The following is a 20583-nucleotide window of genomic DNA, read 5'->3' as shown; positions in this document are numbered from 1 at the left end:
GTGAAGAAGGCTTTAGCAGTGGGTTATGGGGTGATGATCCAGGTGCAGCTCCAACACCTCCACATCCCCTCTACCACGATGAACCTGTCCACCCAGAGACCAAGGGCAGTACCCGAACTCCTTCCTCCCTTCTGAACTTAGAGTTACCTCCACAGGCTCCCAGAGACCTGACTTCCTAGAGCCGCTGCCCAGCCGCTAGTCTTCAGCATTCATGTGACCAAGGGACCTCCTTGAACCACACGCGAGTCACATAGCTCTGGTGGGCCTGGCCTGGCCTGCCAGGGGCCCCACAGGGAGCAGGAGGGTGAGCACTGGCCCAGCCCCACAGAACCCACTCACAGGTAACGCGCAGGCAGAGGAAACCGAGGGAGCAGGCTGGGGCTCCGGCCACCGCGCCGCCCCTGGGACTGACCTCATAGCGCCACCAGTTCAGTAAGGGAGACAATTCAACAGGCCACAGCAAGGTTGAAAAGCAAAGTATTGCAGAAGGGAAGGTGTGATGCTGCCACAACCACTGCCTAACCTAAATGAGGTAGGTCATGAAGTCCCAGCGGGTGGCATTAAACTGTGTCCTCAAGGACAAGTCAAAGTCTACTCAAACTGAAGCCCTTTGGGCAGTGTTGCTTTATGGGGTCAGTGATGGGTGGATGCTGAGGCAGAAAGAGAGGCAGTAGGCAGTGGCGTGGGGTGGCCTAGTTTCAGAGTGAAGGGCAGGGTGTCCCCATGTCGACTGAGAAAAATGCACAAGGTGAGAGCAAGGAGTTAACTTTTATTCAGAGACTTTACTAAGGATTACAGCCTGAGAGACAGCCTCTCAGTAACTCTGAGGGACTATTCCAAAGAGGTAGGGGAAGAGTCAGAATATATCTGAACAATTTTTTTTTTGCTAGGGAAAACATGCAGTTGAGCAACAAAAGACTACTGCTAATCACAAAGAACAGACATCTCAAGTTCATGATTTTTCGTGCCTTTCTATATACAGGAAGATGTAAGATCTGGAGTCATCGAAATTCTTCCTGAGATATGCATCTAACAGCGGGCGGCCCCATTCACCCGAAGCACAGAGTGTTCTCACTGTCATGGGGTGAGTGACAGCAGCAGGTGATGACTTGATCCTTGTAGAACTGAAGTGATGGGAAACCTTTTCTTCCTTATACCTGGGGCAAGGGAGAAGTGGCAATAAAAACAGAGAACTAACTGCCCAAAGAAAGAAACACAGTGGCCTGCAGTGCAGTCCAGAAGGCTCTCGATGGTCATTCTTCCAAGCCCCAAGTTCCAGTTGCTCCCCCGACGTTGGCAGCTGCAGCTCCCGGCCACTCTGTGCCCCCTGAGATGGAAATTGGTGCCAAGGTCAGAGCCTGAGCTTGAGTCAGGGGAGCCTGGCCTCACACAGTACCCTCCTGGACCTGCCAAATCAGAGGAACTTGCAAATGACAGCGGATGCAGCAAATTTTGAAGGCCCTTCACTTCTAGCTTGAACCTTGGGGAAGACAAGCTTTGTCCAAAGCTGCGTCCCTCCCATGCAGGGAGCCTGCCATTCAGATTCTGGGAGAAGATTCCACCCCTGTGGAACACAGCGTGGTTCCTGGTGGAGCAGGATAACTTGATTCACTGTCTCATCAGCTCAGATACAAAATGGCCTTTTATGGGAGCCTGGAGCCATGGACAGCAATGAGAGAAGGTGCAAAAAAGAAAAGCAGATGCCTTGTGAATCCATCAACCCCAATCATTTTTTTATAGCCTTTTCCTGGGAAAGCAAGGGTGTGAGGTTAAGCTGTCCTCAACAGAGAGTGCTGATTCCCTAAACCCTATTTTCTTGGGCTTGATTAATGGTTCTATTAGTGGCTTTATTTGATCTTCATTAAATTTGGGAACTGAGCTGACCCATTCAGCCAGAAATATAGTATTCTTTTTCATATTTCTAAAGTTCTTTATGATAATGGTCCAGAAGTGGAGTCTAGGATTCCCTCCCCAGCCACTCCTCACACTGAGTTTAAGTTTTGAAGGAGTGAGTTTGTTTGTCTGCCTTCGAGCATTGTATAGTCTTCACTACTGAGTGTTATTGAAGAATGGGAGGCTTCTCTGTCTCAAAGACTACACCATTTACGTCCTCTTATAAACAGCTTTTGTGTAGTAATTTTGTGATCATTATTTTCTATTAACTGGGAGAATTATTGTTTCAATTTGCAGAGGTGTCTAGAACAGATGAGGCTCCCACCATAAATAAGAGTGACCTTGGAATCTTTACTTACCAAATTATCACTGGTACTGGGGAGATCTGGATACCATGATGGAGTGGGAATCCCCTGTCCCTCTCTATTCATTTGGCAACACAAACTGAGATATCGGGTTTTGGTGGGCCCCTGACCCTGTCTTTCCCTGAGGTCCTATGGCTGGAACATAAAGCCATTTCTTGGCTCTATGCACCAGGTTCTGGGTTCAAGACTCGTCTGGAACCCATCACTGAATTCTAGCAGGGAACAAGTGGTACATGCAGTGGGATTGAGTCTCTGGACGCCCATGGACACCCGTTAGGTCAAGAGAGGCCAATCATAAGTTCAGCTTTCTATGATGAGCGCCAAGCAATGAGGATAGTAAACTCACGCCAATTGAAGAAAATAAACAATGGCTTCAATTTTGGACACCTTGAGTTTGGGCTGCTCTTGTCTCATCTCACAGATGCTAACTGGTATATGAGTCATCAAGAAGAAGAGGCCAGATTTAACAATATGGATTTGAAGAGTCGCAAAGAGTTGGACACAACTGAGGGACTTCACTTTCACTTTTCACTTTCATGCACTGGAGAAGGAAATGGCAACCCACTCCAGCGTTCTTGTTTGGAGAATCCCAAGGATGGGGGAGCCTGGTGGGCAACCGTCTATGGGGTCACATAGAGTCAGACACGACTGAAGTGACTTAGCAGCAGCAGCAGCAGTACTCAATTATCAAACAAACATTTACTGAAGGCCATTTTGAGCATGAGGATAAGAATAAGAAATTATTGAACAAGAATAAGCCTTAAGTAAGAAATCGGTCCCTGACCTTCCAGAACTCAGAGTGTGGGATGGGGTGGGATGGAGAGAATAGATGTTAAGTACATACGAGCATCAGGAGAGGGCCAAGACACAGAAAAATGTGGTCTTGAGTGGAGATGGGAGCCCTCATCCTGTAGGCAGGGGGCAGGAATGAGGTTGAGTGTGGTCAGGGAGAAGCAGGTGAGGGCAAGGGCTGGAAGATGTAGGAGAGTCCTGGAAGTTCTCAATTAACACAGCAAAGAAGGAGAGCAAAGGGGGCGGATGACCTGCAGGGTTACAACGAGAGACAGCTCAGGAACAGGGCCTGACAGGGTGGGGACATGTTGGAAGATGGTCATAGAGGAAGGCCAGAGCTCTGCCCAAGGTCTTGAACATCTGGATCTCCAGAGTAACAGTGACAGGAGGGGATGGAGTGAAGACAGCAGGAATCATTTCTTTTTTCTCGGCCTTGGGCCAACTGGCAACCATGCACTGATTAGGCAGAGTGTGTCTCTGGATGGAAGGCCAGAGGGACCAAGTGAGGAAGCTAACTACCTCCCCCACTCCCTCCAGCAGAGGCAGACAGCAAGGATGCTGGTCTTCTGTTGACTGATTGTCTTATTTTTATATGGATGTTGTTTTAACACCCTGTTAGCACAATCTTCATCCTTAATCCAAGGACTACAGGTTAGTTTTGTTCTTTCATGTTTAATTAGTGGTCAAAGATCTTTAGGTTATAAAACAATTTCAAATAATATCAAATATTACTTAATAGTAACATTAAATAATATTATAATGTTTACTGAGTCAACCCAGTTTAACTAAAATTGACTATTAGTAACTGACAACAGGATGACACATCACTTAATAAAGGCGAATTTTTTTTCCACCATGTATCCCTGATTGCAATAATGAATGGATTTAGAAATATAACAAAGAAAAAGAAAAGGCACTAAGAAAAGTGAATTCATTATCACCACAATACCTATGGAAGTACGTACACTCCTCAGCAGGCTTAAGGCACGGGAGAGCCCCCAGAACTCCCCCTGAAACCAGAAAAGGAGGGAAGGAAGGAGGGAGGCTTCCCGTGGCTGGCTCCAGGCAACCACAGCCACCTCTCCTGTGCAGCCACCCACACAGGTGGATGAAGACCAGAGCCGAGACGAGAGTGAGCCTGTGAAAGAAGCCCACATGGTCAAAACCTCACTGCTGACCAGCTCAGCAGTGCCAACCAATATCACCCATGGGGCTGCTTAGAAATGCAGGCTCTTGGGAGCCCCAGACCTACTGATCAGAATCTGCATTTCGATGAACCCCCAAGGAGATGTTTGTGCACCTTGTAGTTTGAAAGCTTGCAGTAGGCTGTGCTTATATCCCCAAAACAAAGCACCTATAACTCCAAGGTACACAAGAGAAAACCATTTCCACAGAGGAAACCTAATCTCAAAAGTTCTCTGTTCAATAACAACTCTGCTTATGATGAGCAGTGTTGGTTGGTGATATGCCTGGCACTATGCCTGGAATTTTCCCTGCACCCCTGGAAACTGAGCATGTTATTACAATCCCACTCTGGTCCAGGTGGGAATTTAGAGGCTCCCAGAAGTTAAAGAATTTGCTTAGTTCACCCAGTTTGTAAGAGGCAAAGCTGAAAATGTATTGCAAGTCAGCCTGAATCCCACAGATGCCATGGATTCCATCAAACTCAAATTTTATTCTTGTGGGCTCATGGTATTGGAGAGTTTGGTGTGTCCACTGAACAATACTAGACCACAGCTTTAATGGTTACATAAACTTTACTGCATCCACTAAATGGAATGATATTCAACATTCAAAACCGATGTTTTTAAGAATTGCCAACAATGCAAGGCAATTTTCATCATGAAATATTTCTAGAAAAAAGCATAATGTAAACAAAATAACATATATACATATATAAAAACTCAAACCACTCATAGGAAGGATAAATAAAACATGGATTATTCAATAAAATGCTATCCAACACATATATAACTAGATCCCTGTGTATCACCATTGATATTTCTCAAAAACATAGTGTTTAATCATGAAAAGAGTTGCAAAACAAAACTTTTAGTATGATATTATTTATATGCATTTTTTGAAGCATAAGAAACAATATTGTAAATTACTCATGGATACTAGTATGTAATATACAAGCCAGACTGAAAAGATACTTATGGAATCACAATACTTGTTGCAGTGGTAGGGGTCAAGGAGAAGCCAATTTACAATAAGTTTTAGTTCTTTAGAAAGTAAAAAAGATGTTATAAATGTGATCTATATTGACAGTTGTTGATTCGATATGGTGGATATGTGGGTGTTTGTTGTATTTATAGTTTTCTGTATTTTAAGATTTCTGTATTTGAATTTATATGCTGTAGAAAAGTTTAAAAGGAAGGGCATAAAATGTTAACAATGTTTTCCTCTGGATAGTAATGTTATGAGCAATTTTTGTTTTCTTTTTAGGGTTTGTCTGCCCTTTAAAAATTTTCCCTATTCGAATATATGACTTTTATAATCAATTGAAAAATAGACTGACATTCCAGTTTTCTGAGAGCTAATCTGTTTCATGCCTCTGAGCTTTTGTAGAAAGCAGAGCACACTATTGAAGCCAGGCATAGGGGAAAATCAAAAAGTGAATCATGTTGGGATTTAAAAGCAAATTTTCTTTTTAAAAAAGAGCTAGAAATTTAGGAGATGCAAACTTTTGAGATTAAAAGATTTTAGTATCACTTTTCTGTTCCTATTTTATCCAATCTTTATGTTTGTTTGTTATGTCAATTCTATGGCAAAACACAGCCCAATACTGTGCCACACACATCAGGTACTTCCTGCACGTAGTCTACCTCCTCTTGAGTGTTAGAATCAGGCCACACATTGGAGATTATCTAGTGCAACCCCTCATCTTACCAGCAGGAAAACAAAGACTAAGAGAGGTAAAAAGGTTCACCCAGGGTCAGACATCAGGACTAAAATAAGTCTGAGCCTTCCTGACGTTTATACTGCCCCACCACACTGCCTTGGAGGGTTTGCAGATGACAGAGGTACCCAAACACGTGAAGATACAAATATCCACAAAGAAACAAGTCAACATTATCTTCTTAAGTAAACATAAATTGTGTCATATAAAAGCTAACATAATTATCTTCACTTGGGCCTAGATTTATATTTCTATCCTCCAAATCTATTTACTTCTTTGAGTAAGCCTCTTCCTACATTGAATTCACTCTGTTCTGGAGAAGTGTGTTTGGTCTTGGGCGTGCATGCATCCACTTCTTGGCCTGCCTTTCCTATTGCCTCTGACTTTCTATGTGGCCCTTTCTAAAGCTGACCCTTTTCAAAGTGAGAGGTCTCACTAAAGCTTAAAAAAAATAAAAATAAAAATAAATGAGTATCCCTCAGAGCAGGGATCTAACAAGAGACTTGGTTCGTTGGTGTGGTAATTGTTTTTCCCTTCTGAACCAAACTCCGGGGCCCTGCAGCCCTTCGGTGCCTCATGAAGGATGAGCCTGTTTTCAAAGCACAGTCCTAGGCGAGTCCCTCCATCACTCTTTGTCAGCCCTCCACACTTCAGTTCTGTCATGCTTCCAGAAATGAACCAACTCTATGCTCCTCAGAAACTGGAAGGCCTGTGCTGCTCCGGTCCAGGCTGGTCTAGCGATGGGTCTCAATCAACACAGCCCAGACCCATATGAAGGGCCATGTGCAGGCTTGATCCAAGTTCATGCCCTCTGCCATTGTTCTCCTCTCTGGCCCAGCCATTCTGACCCTGTCACGACCTCAGTGATCACCCCACCTGTAGGAGACCAGCCCAGCCACCTTGCCTGGGTCACTAAGGTCCTTCTAGACACACACGCGTGATCATATAGCAAGCACATGCATACACGCTTCCAGGCAAGGGCCATCAGTGTGCTCACACACACACACACACAGACACACACACACACGCACACACGGAGCCTGCAGTTCCCTAAGTGCACTGGACTTCCTCAAGCCTCTGACCTCCTTCACACACAGGCTGCTCCTAAGGCTGCCGTCAACCCCCGCCCTGCAGGCTGCGTCCAGCCCCTTCTAACCTACACTGTCCTCCAGCTCCCAGAGGGAGCTTCACATGGGTGGCAGCCTTGCGTTTCTTCCCAACCCTCCCAGCAGGAGGCCCAGTTGCATGAATTGAGTCAAGATAAATGACAATTTATTTTTAAAGTCAGAACCCACAAATACAAACAAAGTGCACTTGGGCTCTCTTCCTGGCTTCACCACTCAGAGCCGGCCCGGCAAAATACTGGCCAACGCCCTCCCCAGGGTCCTAGGGTGAAGGCATTATTATCTTTACAGTAAGTCTCCTACACTTGAACTTTCAAGTTTCAAACTTCCAAAGATGCGAACATACGCTCACATGTCCAATCACATAACTTAGTTTATTCATCTGGTGTACATCGTCATGTGCGGGCGTCCTCTACAAGTGTTTGTGCTTTTGTGTTTATATGAAGTGTTATATAAAGTACAGTGTGCAGTTATATAAAGTGTGCAGTGTTTATATAAGGTACAGTATCAGCTCAGGTCAGTCGCTCAGTCGTGTCTGACTCTTTGCGACCCCATGAATCACAGCACGCCAGGCCTCCCTGTCCATCACCAACTCCCGGAGTTCACTCAGACTCACGTCCATCGAGTCAGTGAGGCCATCCAACCATCTCATCCTCTGTCCCTGTCTCCTCTTGTCCCCAATCCCTCCCAGCATCAGAGTCTTTTCCAATGAATCAACTCTTCACGTGAGGTGGCCAAAGTACTGGAGTTTCAGCTTTAGCATCATTCCTTCCAAAGAACACCCAGGGCTGATCTCCTTTAAAATGGACTGGTTGAATCTCCTTGCAGTCCAAGGGACTCTCGAGAGTCTTCTCCAACACCACAGTTCAAAAGCATCAATTCTTCGGCTCTCAGCTTTCTTCACAGTCCAACTCTCACATACATACATGACTACTGGAAAAAAGCATAGCCTTGACTAGACGGACCTTTGTTGGCAAAGTAATGTCTCTGCTTTTGAATATGCTATCTATGTTAAGTACAGTATATATATCTTTATTTCAAGTCCAGGATGTCTGGAAGGAAGTGTAAAAGTAGTGGTGTACTACTGTACTTTTCAAGGTAATGTACTGTAAGATTAAAAATGTTTTACCTTTCGTATCTGTTTGTTATGTCTTTATTGGTGTGAAGAATATTATCAATCTATACAGTATAGTACTATATAGCCAATTGGGTTAATTTGGTACCTAGGCTAACTTTGTTGGACTTATAAACAAATCGAACTTAATGAATGTGCTCTCAGAATGGAATTTATTTGCATGTAGGGGACTTACTGTACTTTCAAACTTATGCAAAAATGCCCCTTCTTGGTCCCTCTGGTAAGTGATGCAATCAGCTTCTCGATAGAGGAGACACCAGGTATCCTGCAGTTGTGAGCATTTTGCACTCAAAGTTCAAGGGTCATACTGTGGCGGTGGAGGTGGTTCATTCTGCCAGACCTCCTTCCATGTCTAAGCCCAGGGCAGGCACTTGAAGCATTTTGGAGCTCTGTTCCTGCATCTGTGAGGTAGGGAGAGAGGTGAGGACTCGTGATCCTGGGCCCACTCCCTTCCAAGGTCTGTCACAGAGATCTAGAGTGGTCAAGGGGGAGATGGAGAAGAAAGCACCCCTCCCAGAGCCCTCTCTGGCCTAGCGTCCACTCTTTCCCCTGTCAAGCCCTTCTCGATGGGGAGGCGACCTGCCCCGCACCCCATGCCTCATGGCCTGTCCATTCCACAGCCACACGCGTTGCCCCTTGAGCCAGATCCCAGGGTGGCTGCTACAGACAGGAGCAAGGGGGACAGCACTCCCGCTCCTGTCACCTCTCTGCTCGTTTCAAACAAGATCACCCAGAGAGCTGCCCTTCTGCCCCGGGGCCAGGCCAGGGAATCAGTCATGAGATACCCTGGTCTTGGGCGCACAGGCTTACAACCCGGGCCCTTGCAACCATCCAGCAAGCCAGTGGCCTGCTCCGCCACCCCAGCCTCTGCACGGCCGCATTCCCCTCCACATCTGGGGCTCCAGGACCTTTTTACGGAAATGAGAGAGGAGAAAGCATAATGCTTTCAGGCTAAGAAAAATTACAAAGAGAATGACTATGCCTGTGTACTCACTACCCACAATTAACAGATGATGGCATCACCTTCTTGATGGATGTGAGTTTGGGTGAACTCCGGGAGTTGGTGATGGACAGGGAGGCCTGGCGTGCTGCAATTCATGGGGTCGCAAAGAGTCGGACATGACTGAGCTACTGAACTGAACTGAACTGAACATCTCTGTAAGTGCTTGAGAGATTTCTAAAATAAGAGAATCCTACAGCTATCACTTCATTTGCATCAGCCCCAGTCCCTTTACTTGGCCCAACAAGCAAACTCCATCTGAAATGAGTGTGTGTGCTCCTTCCACCCTGACAAATCTATTTTGCTTTACGGACATGCATCCAAAAACACAGGATAGCAAAGCTTTATTGTTTTTACTGTTTACATAAAGTCATACTGAATTTATAATTCTGAAATATGCTTTCTTCACTCAGCATACTCATACTGCAGCTTTAAGCTCTCTTGTCGTTGATTCCTATAAATCAATCTCATTTATTTCAATTGCTGTTAGAGCACGTGCATGTGAATATAGCATGATTTATTTAGCCGTTTCCTTCCTGGTACGCATTCTGATTTTTCACTACTATAAACAATGCTGGGTTCATGGTCGTGTTTCATCTTCACATGTAGAAGTTCCCTGAGGAGGGTGCCTTGCAGAAGAATTTCTGGGTTATATGTTTGAAGCCCAACTAGCCCTCAAAGGTGGAGAAGGAAATGGCAACCCACTCCAGTGTTCTTGCCTGGAGAATTCCAGGGACAGAGGAGCCTGGAGGGCTGCTGTCCATAGGGTCGCACAGAGTTGGACACAACTGAAGCAACTTAGCATGCATGCATGTATTGGAGAAGGAAATGGCAACCCACTCCAGTGTTCTTGCCTGGAGAATCCCAGGGACAGAGGAGCCTGGTGGGCTGCCATCTATGGGGTCGCACAGAGTTGGACATGACAGAAGCAACTTAGCAGCAGCAGCAGCAGCCCTCAAAGGCCTCTGCTAGTGTGCAGCCTTCCCAGCAGGGAGCAAGAGTCTGTGTCTCCCACCTTGATCACTCTGGTCCTTGTAGGCCCCTTCTAGCCATGCTCCTTGGTCGAGTTAAGTGACAACTTGATCGAGTTAAGTGACAACTCTCCAGACTTGGCCATTAAGCAGGCACTGTTCTGCACCTGCTGACTCCCACGAATGTTGTCCTTTAAGATATAAGCATCTGAATGCAGAGTTCCAAAGAATAGCAAGAAGAGATAAGAAAGCCTTCTTCAGCAATCAAAGCAAAGAAATAGAGGAAAACAACAGAATGGGAAAGACTAGAGATCTCTTCAAGAAAATTAGAGATACCAAGGGAATATTTCATGCAAAGATGGGCTTGATAAAGGACAGAAATGGTTTGGACCTAACAGAAGCAGAAGATATTAAGAAGAGGTGGCAAGAATACACAGAAGAACTGTACAAAAAAGATCTTCATGACCCAGATAATCATGATGATGTGATCACTAATCTAGAGCCAGACATCTTAGAATGTGAAGTCAAGTAGGCCTTAGAAAGCATCACTACGAACAAAGCTAGTGGAGGTAATGGAATTCCAGTTGAGCTGTTTCAAATCCTGAAAGATGATGCTGTGAAAGTGCTGCACTCAATATGCCAGCAAGTTTGGAAAACTCAGCAGTGGCCACAGGACTGGAAAATGTCAGTTTTCATTCCAACCCCAAAGAAAGGCAATGCCAAAGAATGCTCAAACTACCGCACAATGGCACTCATCTCACATGCTAGTAAAGTAATGCTCAAAATTCTCCACGCCAGACTTCAGCAATAAGTGAACCGTGAACTCCCTCATGTTCAAGCTGGTCTTAGAAAAGGCAGAGGAACCAGAGATCAAATAGCCAACATCTGCTGGATCATGGAAAAAGCAAGAGAATTCCAGAAAAACATCTATTTCTGCTTTATTGTCTATGCTAAAGCCTTTGACTGTGTGGATCACAATAAACTGTGGAAAATTCTGAAAGAGATGGGAATACCAGACCACCTAACCTGCCTCTTGAGAAATCTGTATGCAGGTCAGGAAGCAACAGTTAGAACTGGACATGGAACAGACTGGTTCCAAATAGGAAAAGGTGTGCGTCAAGGCTGTATATTGTCACCCTACTTATTTAACTTATATGCAGAGTACATCATGAGAAATGGTGGACTGGAAGAAACACAAGCAGGAATCAAGATTGCCGGGAGAAATATCAATAACTTCAGATATGCAGATGACACCACCCTTATGGCAGAAAGTGAAGAGGAGCTAAAAAGCCTCTTGATGAAAGTGAAAGAGAAGAGCAAAAAAGTTGGCTTAAAGCTCAACATTCAGAAAACGAAGATCATGGCATCTGGTCCCATCACTTCATGGGAAATAGATGGGGAAACAGTGGAAACAGTGTCAGACTTTATTTTGGGGGGCTCCAAAATCACTGCAGATGGTGACTGCAGCCATGAAATTAAAAGATGCTTATTCCTTGGAAGAAGAGTTATGACCAACCTAGACAGTATATTCAAAAGCAGAGACATTACTTTGCCAACTAAGGTCCGCCTAGTCAAGGCTATGGTTTTTCCTGTGGTCATGTATGGATGTGAGAGTTGGACTGTGAAGAAGGCTGAGGGCTGAATAATTGATGCATTTGAACTGTGGTGTTGGAGAAGACTCTTGAGGGCCCCCTGGACTGCAAGGAGATCCAACCAGCCCATTCTGAAGGAGATCAACCCTGGGATTTCTTTGGAAGGAATGATGCTAAAGCTGAAGCTCCAGTACTTTGGCCACCTCATGAGAAGAGTTGACTCATTGGAAAAGACTCTGATTCTGGGAGAGATTGGGGGCAGGAGGAGAAAGGGATGACCCAGGATGAGATGGCTGGATAGCATCACGGACTCAATGGACGTGAGTCTGAGTGAACTCCGGGAAATGGTGATGGACAGGGAGGCCTGGCATGCTGCAATTCATGGGGTCGCAAAGAGTCAGACACGACTGAGCAACTGAACTGAACTGTCCCGTGACTCTCTCGAGAGTTGCTCGGCTTTTGTCTCCCGTGACTCTCCCCTTGGATGAGAGACTCCCACCTGAGCTGAGGATAAGGAGTACATTTCCTCTCCTTTCTTTCACTGTCAGGCCCCTTCATGAACTGAAGTGGCCTCCTGAATGGGCCAAGAAAGACATTCTCTCAGAGCAGAACAGCTCCATCGGGGTTTGTGCCCTGGATCTCAGGGGTGGTTCCCCGTCCCCTGGCTCTATGGGAATAGTGGGACAGAGGACCATCATCTGCTCTGTGGGGTCCCACAGTGCTAGAAAGGCAAAGTGAGCAGTGCCCTTGCTGGCCACCCCAGCCTCACTCACCGTGGCAACCAGGAGTGTCTGCATCACACCTAATAACTACTAAGCGAATAAAACTTAGTTTAACTTACTATGAATTTCAGATACATAACACAAATTTCAGAAAGCAAAGGCAGAAAAGGAGACAGGCAAAATGAGCTGGAACTGGTGTTATGGCACAGCTCTTACTAGTTAAGGAAGCAACTGAATAATCACGGGAAAAGACAGGGGGCAGGATGGTGGGATGGTGGGAAGGTGGGAAGGAGAGGAGATACAGGATCTCTGAGTGCTGGGGTGGGGACTCCCCAAAGGCAGGAGGAAGCACTACTGGTGCAGCTCTGCCCAGCAGTTTGGAAGAAACAGCAAGAGACCACGTTCACAATGAAAGGCACTGCAAGAACTCAAAAATAGACTCTACTGAGGTATCTGAGAGGAAGGGGATGTGTTTTGATGTCTGCAACTTTGTTGTGCATCAAAAATAAAGATTGATGGATGGAAAGGAAGAGGGCTGGAGAAACAGTGATAAAGCAAGTACCGGACAAGGTCAATGCGATTTAGTCATGGACAGATGGAGATGCACTGTAAAATTCTGTCATCATTTCCATATGTAAATTTTTTATGATAAAATGTTGAAGGGAACAGGTCATACCCGCTCTTCAAAATTATCTTAAGTATTACATGAGATAGTGAATGTGGAAGGGCTCTGTACACTATAGAAGATTTGCAGATTGTTTAAATGATTAAATAGTATAACAGAAAAACAAAGAGAGATTATGAAATAAGGAAACATATAGAGTGCCTTTCAGAACTAATACATTTAAAATACCAAAGGAAAGACTGGGTAGATTATCACACTTCTGGCAATGGAAACACTGACTATAATCAAAATGAATGCAGAATGAAAAGACAAATTGATTAAAGTAATTTTTAAAAATCAGTGGACATGAAAACACAAGCAAGTATCCAACTTACAGATAATTGATATCCCCAAAATAGAGAACCTACCAAATGGAAATAAAAATATTCAGAGGTAAATGAGAAGGAAATATTTCTTTAAAAAGGAAACTATATAGCTACAGATTGAAAGGGCATTCTATATTCCAGAAGAAAATGATACAGGAAACTAACATTAAAGCATATCCTACTAAGCTTTATCAAGGATAGAAAAGAAAGTCTACAGACATCTAGGCAAAAAAAAAGGAAAAAAAAAAAAAGTAACTCATTACAAAGAAGAAAATAAGACTGTCTTCAGATTTTTCCCAGCACCACTAAATTCCAGAAGGCCACAAAGGAATGTATTCAACATTGATGGGAAATAAAATGTGACCTAAAATTATATACTAAATTGAGCAATAGACAACCACAAATATGCAAGTACCCAAAATATTGCATCCATTAAGTTCTCTCAAAAGTCCTAAAAACAGCCAGACAACCAACCATGGCATACTTGGAGATACCTGTAGAAAAACTAGAGATGGTCTGGAAGCCAATTACTTATAGCATCAGGGCTAAAGAGAACCAGAATATGATTCCAGGAGATCAATATTCTACTGTTAGCCACATGAGAATGATATAAACAAATCAAACTTGAAGGTATGGGCAGGAAAGGGATTTGGGAGAAAGTCTAAATCTTTTTCTCATGTCTCATACTGAGTTGTCAACTACTGTCTGAATTTTGATAAATCATGGAATGGAGTTTTCAAAATTCTTATAAATATAAAACTAACATATAAACTGTCAGAAAATATTCAAAATGCACACAGAGAAAACATTAACAGTAAGGTAGCATAAACAAAACAATAGAACCCAAATCAAACTTGACAGATAAGTCAATAAGCATAACTGGATAAATTCATACCCTAAAAATTATATTTGAAAAGTCTACTTGCTAAAAATAAAAGACAAAGAGTTGTACCAAAGCAAAGATGCTGGGAAGCCAGAGAGTAAACGCACGGGCAGAGCCGTGGCGGGCAAGACTGAGGCTGTGAGAGCACCGTCAGTCAAGACAATTCAGGGGATGCATTATGGGGAGGAAGACACTTTAATGATAACGAGGATAATATGTAATAAAGCTCTGTCAGGAAAATGTATGTGCCAATGAATGAGGCACCAAACTATAAAGGGAAAACTACAGTAAATATACAGAGAGAGAGACATAACGGCAGCAGAAAGGCTGAGCTCATCTCTCCGTGCCTGTAGGGCTTCCCGGGCGGCACTAGCGGGAAGAACCTGCCTGCCAGGGCAGGAGACTGAGAGACGCAGGTTCGATCACTGGTCGGGAAGATCCCCTGGAGAAGGACGTGGCAACCCCCTCCATTGCTTTGAGAATCACATGGAGAGAGGAGCCTGGCAGGCTACGGTCCCTAGGGTCATAGCGTCGGACACGACTGAAGCAACTTAGCGCACACTCTCTGCCGGAACCAATCTCAGAAATGCAGTGACAGGAGATTCAGGGGGCTTGGTCTGTGTCACAAAATGAATCTATATGTTTCAAGCCCTGCCCAGCAAAATCCCTGCCTCTTCAATGCCCACGAAACAATTACAAACAGGGGCACTTCCAGACATCAAGAGCCCACAGGGCTGCAGTGCGCTGGGGCCAGAGAGGCCATGACACCGCCTTCTTGCTGCCACCCCACCTAGCTGGATGTCAGCCTACAGACAAGGCTGCTCAGGTGACTCAGACACACAGGTTGGCCTCCTGGAACCAGATAAGACAGAACAAGGCAGGGGAGAAATAGATGGGGGAGGAGCAAAGACAGAACTCACAGCACACGAATCCAGCCAAGATGCCCCAACAGTGAGAATGAGAAATAACCACAAAAACAAATTATAAATCATAATAAAAGCAAATTTTGCTTAAATCCATACAGAAATTATGAAACCTGGAAGAAATGAATGACTTTCCAGGAAAACATAAGTTACCAAATTTGAATATAGGAAATAATATGCAGAATGCAGAAAAATTAACAAAGGAATTATTATGGGGAAATATTTTGTATATCAATTCCATAATCAGACACTTTGCTGAATTCTCTTACTTTTAAAAAACAAGTTCACAGTAGATTCTTCTGTTTGTTTCAGGTACACAACTAAATCATTTGACAACAATGACAATTTTGCTCCCATCTTCTCAATTTTAATATAGTATTCCTTTTCATTTTCTAACTCTATTAACTAGGCCTTTCAGGACAATGTCAAAGAATCTAATGAAAATGATCATTTTTACCTTATTTCTGCCATTAATGCCAGGCTTTCGGTGTGTACCATCCCACGGAAGCTAGTTTCTTGTTTGAGTTTCTCTCTCTTACTACAATTCTTATTTTAGGTGTGACAGCACATTTTTATCAATACCATTTTGGCTTTAATGGAGATAATCACAGTTGGTGTTTTATTTTTCTTAAGACTCTTTAATACAGAAAATTATTACTCAATTCTTTTTTTGAAAATTAATTATTTCCTGCAGTAAAATATTCTTCCATTCTTACAATGGGTTGTACTGCATTATTTTAAAATTTTGTTTAGAGAGCTCACTTGCTAAAACTTTATTTCTAGGGTTTGCATCAATCAATATGAAATTTTACTCCTGCGTTCTTTTTACCAGATTTTGGGCTGAATTTTATGCTAGCTCCATGAAATGATTTTGAAGTTGCCTTTTTTAAAGTTCTGGAATAGCTTACATATGCATTCAAATTCTATTCTTTGATGATACACAATTCAATCTGTGCCTAGTGGTTCAATATAAAAATTCAGAAGACGGAAACAAAATTATTATTTGTATATCTGGAAGAACCAAGAGAATGCATTGAAAAACTATTTAAACAGTAAGAAAATTTAGTTAAGTAACTAAATATAGAATTATATTCAAAGGTAATTGGCTTTTGGAGGAAAACTACCAGTTAGGCAGTATGATGAAATGATAAAGACTACCTTTCCCCATCTAACTTCCCCCCACGTGCACATGACCCACTCCTCAGAACCCCCACAGATGGGCCTATTCATTCAAGGATGTTAACCACGGGATTCTCCTCTAACCCACTGGACAATTACCCCTGAGAATATCATCTTGATTGGTAAGATAAATATTACATAGATAATTATTTTAAAATCGCATAATTTCTTCCAATTGTATTAATGATACAAATATATATTAATAGCATCCAAGCAGCTCAGCAATGTTTTCACTACATAATGTGGAAGGAAAAAAAGTCCCTTCTGGGGCCTGCCCTGGAGTACTAGTGCTTAAGACACTGTGCCCCCTGTGCAGGTACAAAGTTCTGATCCCTGGTTAGGGAGTAAGATCCCACGTGGCAAGTAGTATCGTGTATGCCCTGCTGGGAATACAAGTGCCCATTCTGCTACCTTTTTTTTCCCAGCTGTGCTGTGCAGCATGCAGGAACTTAGTTTCCTGACTAGGGATTGAACCCATGCCCCCTGCCTTGGGATCTCAGAATCTTAATCACTGGACCATCAGGGAAGTCCCTCTATGGCTTCTGCTAGTGTTATTACTATCATTATCAGTTCACAGCTCAATAATATTCAGACTACTCTTCAATTTTATGAAGAAATCTTAAACATAGATAAATCCATCCATAAATCCAGCTAACCTGGCACAAAGACACTGTAACATTCCCTGAGAGAGCCCAGAGCCCTGCAGGGCCTTGTGACCCTCCCTACAGAGATGGCTGGTTAGGCACCTGTGTCCATTCATCCAGGCATTATCAGTAACCGTGTTGCCCGTGCCAGCACCATCGGGGCACATGGCCCAGCATCCAGCAACAGCGGCTGCCCAGAATGCATCGGAAAGGGTTTGGTGAAGCGCACCAGAGCCACTCAAGGTATCCCATTTATCAATGGAGAACTGGAGGCTTTCACAGCTACTGAAACGATGAGGGTGAGAGTCGAGGAGGTCACAGAAACTGTCCCGGTGCCCCCTACACCGAGCAGCTGGACCTTGGAAGCTTCCACCCACTGCCACCACCCAGGCATGGGATCTCTTTCTCTTCCACCTGCCCAGCTTCACACCAGGACCTCCCTGCAGCTGCCTGTGCCAGACAGTGAGAAAGGGGACCCTAGGAAGTATAGTTCTGGGTGCCTCATGTGCACTAATGCAGAGAAGAATGCAGGAGAGATGCAGAGTCTGCAATGGACAAGACAACTGGGCCACCTCCAACCCATAGGGGCAAACGCAGCTTCGCCTCTCCATGCACCGCCCCTCACACAGCGCTGCTCAGAAGCAAAGGGGCGAAGCCCACTGTTCTGTCTCTGGAGAACTGTGTCCCACTTCCTGAGATGCAGTCATTTGGGCTTCATATTAGCAAGAAGAGGACAAGAGATACGAAACAAATGGGGAAATGCATACAAATACATAATAAAGCAAAGAACTCATATGCAGCCATCCCAGACCCCATTGCCTTTATAGATAAATTTTCCTGCCCTCCACACACGCCTCCTTGGCCTCAGCCAGCACCTGCTGACTGCCCTTTGTGTGCCAGTGATCTCTTCATCACTCTAGATTTCTTCTCTCTTCCATTCGCCCACCACAGTGCCCCAGCCTGCCCTCTTCTGCACAGCAAGGTGGTGCCCTCACTTGCTTGTTTCTCCCGAAATGCTCCAACACCTTCATCTCCCTCACCCTCACCTGATGACTGTCCCGCTGCATGGATGGAACAGAAGCCACAGAAGAGAGCTTTCATAGGCTGCCTTTATCCACTGGCCTTAGTCTGCAGCCTACCTCCAACCCATCACTCCGGCTTCTTGGGTGCTGGTGGGCACCTCCTCAAGCTCTGTGTGCCCACCTTTGGTAGCCAAACCTATGCCACCTACAGCCTTTACCATCCCCACTGATGGCAACACTGTGCTCCCGACTGCCTGGGTTGAAAACCCTGACATTGTTTTTAACTCTTTCTCCCAAAGCCTCCATTCTGGGAAGCCTGCCAGCCCTACCTGCAAAATGCACCCAGCATCTGGCTACTTCTCACCCCCTTCACAGCTCACACTTTTGTCCCATCCACCATCAGCATCCATCCAGATCCCTGCCCAGTCCTCCAATGGCGCATCCACAGTCCATCCCCACAATCCCAGCCAGGCTCCTGACTCATTTGGAGTGCTAACTACCACACAATTGCACTCATCTCACATGCTAGTAAAGAAATGCTCAAAATTCTCGAAGCCAGGCTTCAGCAATACGTGAACTGTGAACTCCCTGACGTTCAAGCTGGTTTTAGAAAAGGCAGAGGAATCAGAGATCAAATTGCCAACATCCACTGGATCGTGGAAAAAGCAAGAGAGTTGCAGAAAAACATCTATTTCTGCTTTATTGACTATGCCAAAGCCTTTGACTGTGTGGATCACAGTAAACTGTGGAAAATTCTGAAAGAGATGGGAATACCAGACCACCTGACTTGCCTCTTGAGAAATCTGTATGCAGGTCAGGAAGCAACAGTTAGAACTGGACATGGAACAACAGACTGGTTCCAAATAGGAAAAGGAGTATGTCAAGGCTGTATATTGTCACCCTGCTTATTTAATTCATATGCAGAGTACCTCATGAGAAACGCTGGACTGGAAGAAACACAAGCTGGAATCAAGATTGCTGGGAGAAATATCAATAACCTCAGATATGCAGATGACACCATCCTTATGGCAGAAAGTGAAGAGGAGCTAAAAAGCCTCTTGATGAAAGTGAAAGAGAAGAGCAAAAAAGTTGGCTTAAAGCTCAACGTTCAGAAAACGAAGATCATGGCATCCGGTCCCATCACTTCATGGGAAATAGATGGGGAAACAGTGGAAACAGTGTCAGACTTTATTTTTTGGGGCTCCAGAATCACTGCAGATGGTGACTGCCGCCATGAAATTAAGACGCTTACTGCTTGGAAGAAAAGTTGTGACCAACCTAGATAGCATATTCAAAAGTGGAGACATTAGACATTAGACATTCAAAAGTCAGACATTGCTGACTAAGGTCCATCTAGTCAAGGCTATGGTTTTTCCTGTGGTCATGTATGGATGTGAGAGTTGGACTGTGAAGAAGGCTGAGCGTCAAAGAATTGATGCTTCTGAACTGTGGTGTTGGAGAAGACTCTTGAGAGTCCCTTGGACTGCAAGGAGATCCAACCAGTCCATTCTGAAGGAGATCAGCCCTGGGATTTCTTTCGAAGGAATGATGCTAAAGCTGAAACTCCAGTACTTTGGCCACCTCATGCGAAGAGTTGACTCATTGGAAAAAACTCTGATGCTGGGAGGGATTGGGGGCAGGAGGAGAAGGGGACGACCGAGGATGAGATGGCTGGATGGCATCACGGACTCGATGGACGTGAGTCTGAATGAACTCTAGGAGATGGTGATGAACAGGGAGGCCTGGCATGCTGCGATTCATGGGGTCACAAAGAGTCGGACATGACTGAGTGACTGAACTGAACTGAGCTGAAGCCTCACAGGCCCCATGGGCCTGGCTCCAGCTCTCTGGCTCCAGGTGCCCTGGAGCTCTCCAGCCACATGCCCTCACTGTGACTCACGCCTGCCTCAGGGCTTTGCATTCTATTCCCTCTGTCTGGAACATCTTTTCCATAGACATCTGCATGGCCAACACCCTCACCTTCTCTTACCTTCTTCAAATCCCTGCTGAAAGGCTAGAAGCTTGCCATGGCCACCTAGGTAAGTTACAGTTGGCACCCTCAGGCCACTGACACCTTTCTAGTTTGTCTCTGTGACAGACACTTAATCACCTCCACCACAGTGCATGAATTATGAAACACATTGTGCTTATTGTTAATTCCTCTCCCTCCCCCAAGAATGTAGGCTCATGGAAGCAAGAGATGCCTAGCACCAGAGCAGTGTCTGCTCAGAGGAGCTCTGTAACTGTTGGTGAACAAGAATCAACATGGTCAGTTATGAGTTTACAGAGAGTCAGCACTGAGGGAAGAAGCAGCATTGTCAGGTGTGGTCCCCTCCCTGAGGACTTCATAGTCCACACAAGGAAAAGGCCTTGGATATGAGGAGCCTAGGTGCTTGCCAGAGAGACTCCAATGGGTCTCAAGAAGCTTCATCAACCAGAGCCCAAC

At 44.7% G+C, this 20583-nt stretch overlaps 1 long non-coding RNA gene across 1 annotated transcript in view; it reads right to left on the bottom strand.

The window, feature by feature from the left end:
* The window catches only part of LOC108633469, a 99239-nt gene that overhangs the window by 58075 nt on the left and 20581 nt on the right, over nt 1–20583 (bottom strand). The window lies entirely within an intron of this gene.

This window comes from Capra hircus, chromosome 2 (genome assembly GCF_001704415.2).
Source record: "Capra hircus breed San Clemente chromosome 2, ASM170441v1, whole genome shotgun sequence".
Taxonomy (NCBI): Eukaryota; Metazoa; Chordata; class Mammalia; order Artiodactyla; family Bovidae; genus Capra; species Capra hircus.
Note: the sequence above shows the minus strand (reverse complement) of the source record. Positions and strands in the feature narration are given on the sequence as shown.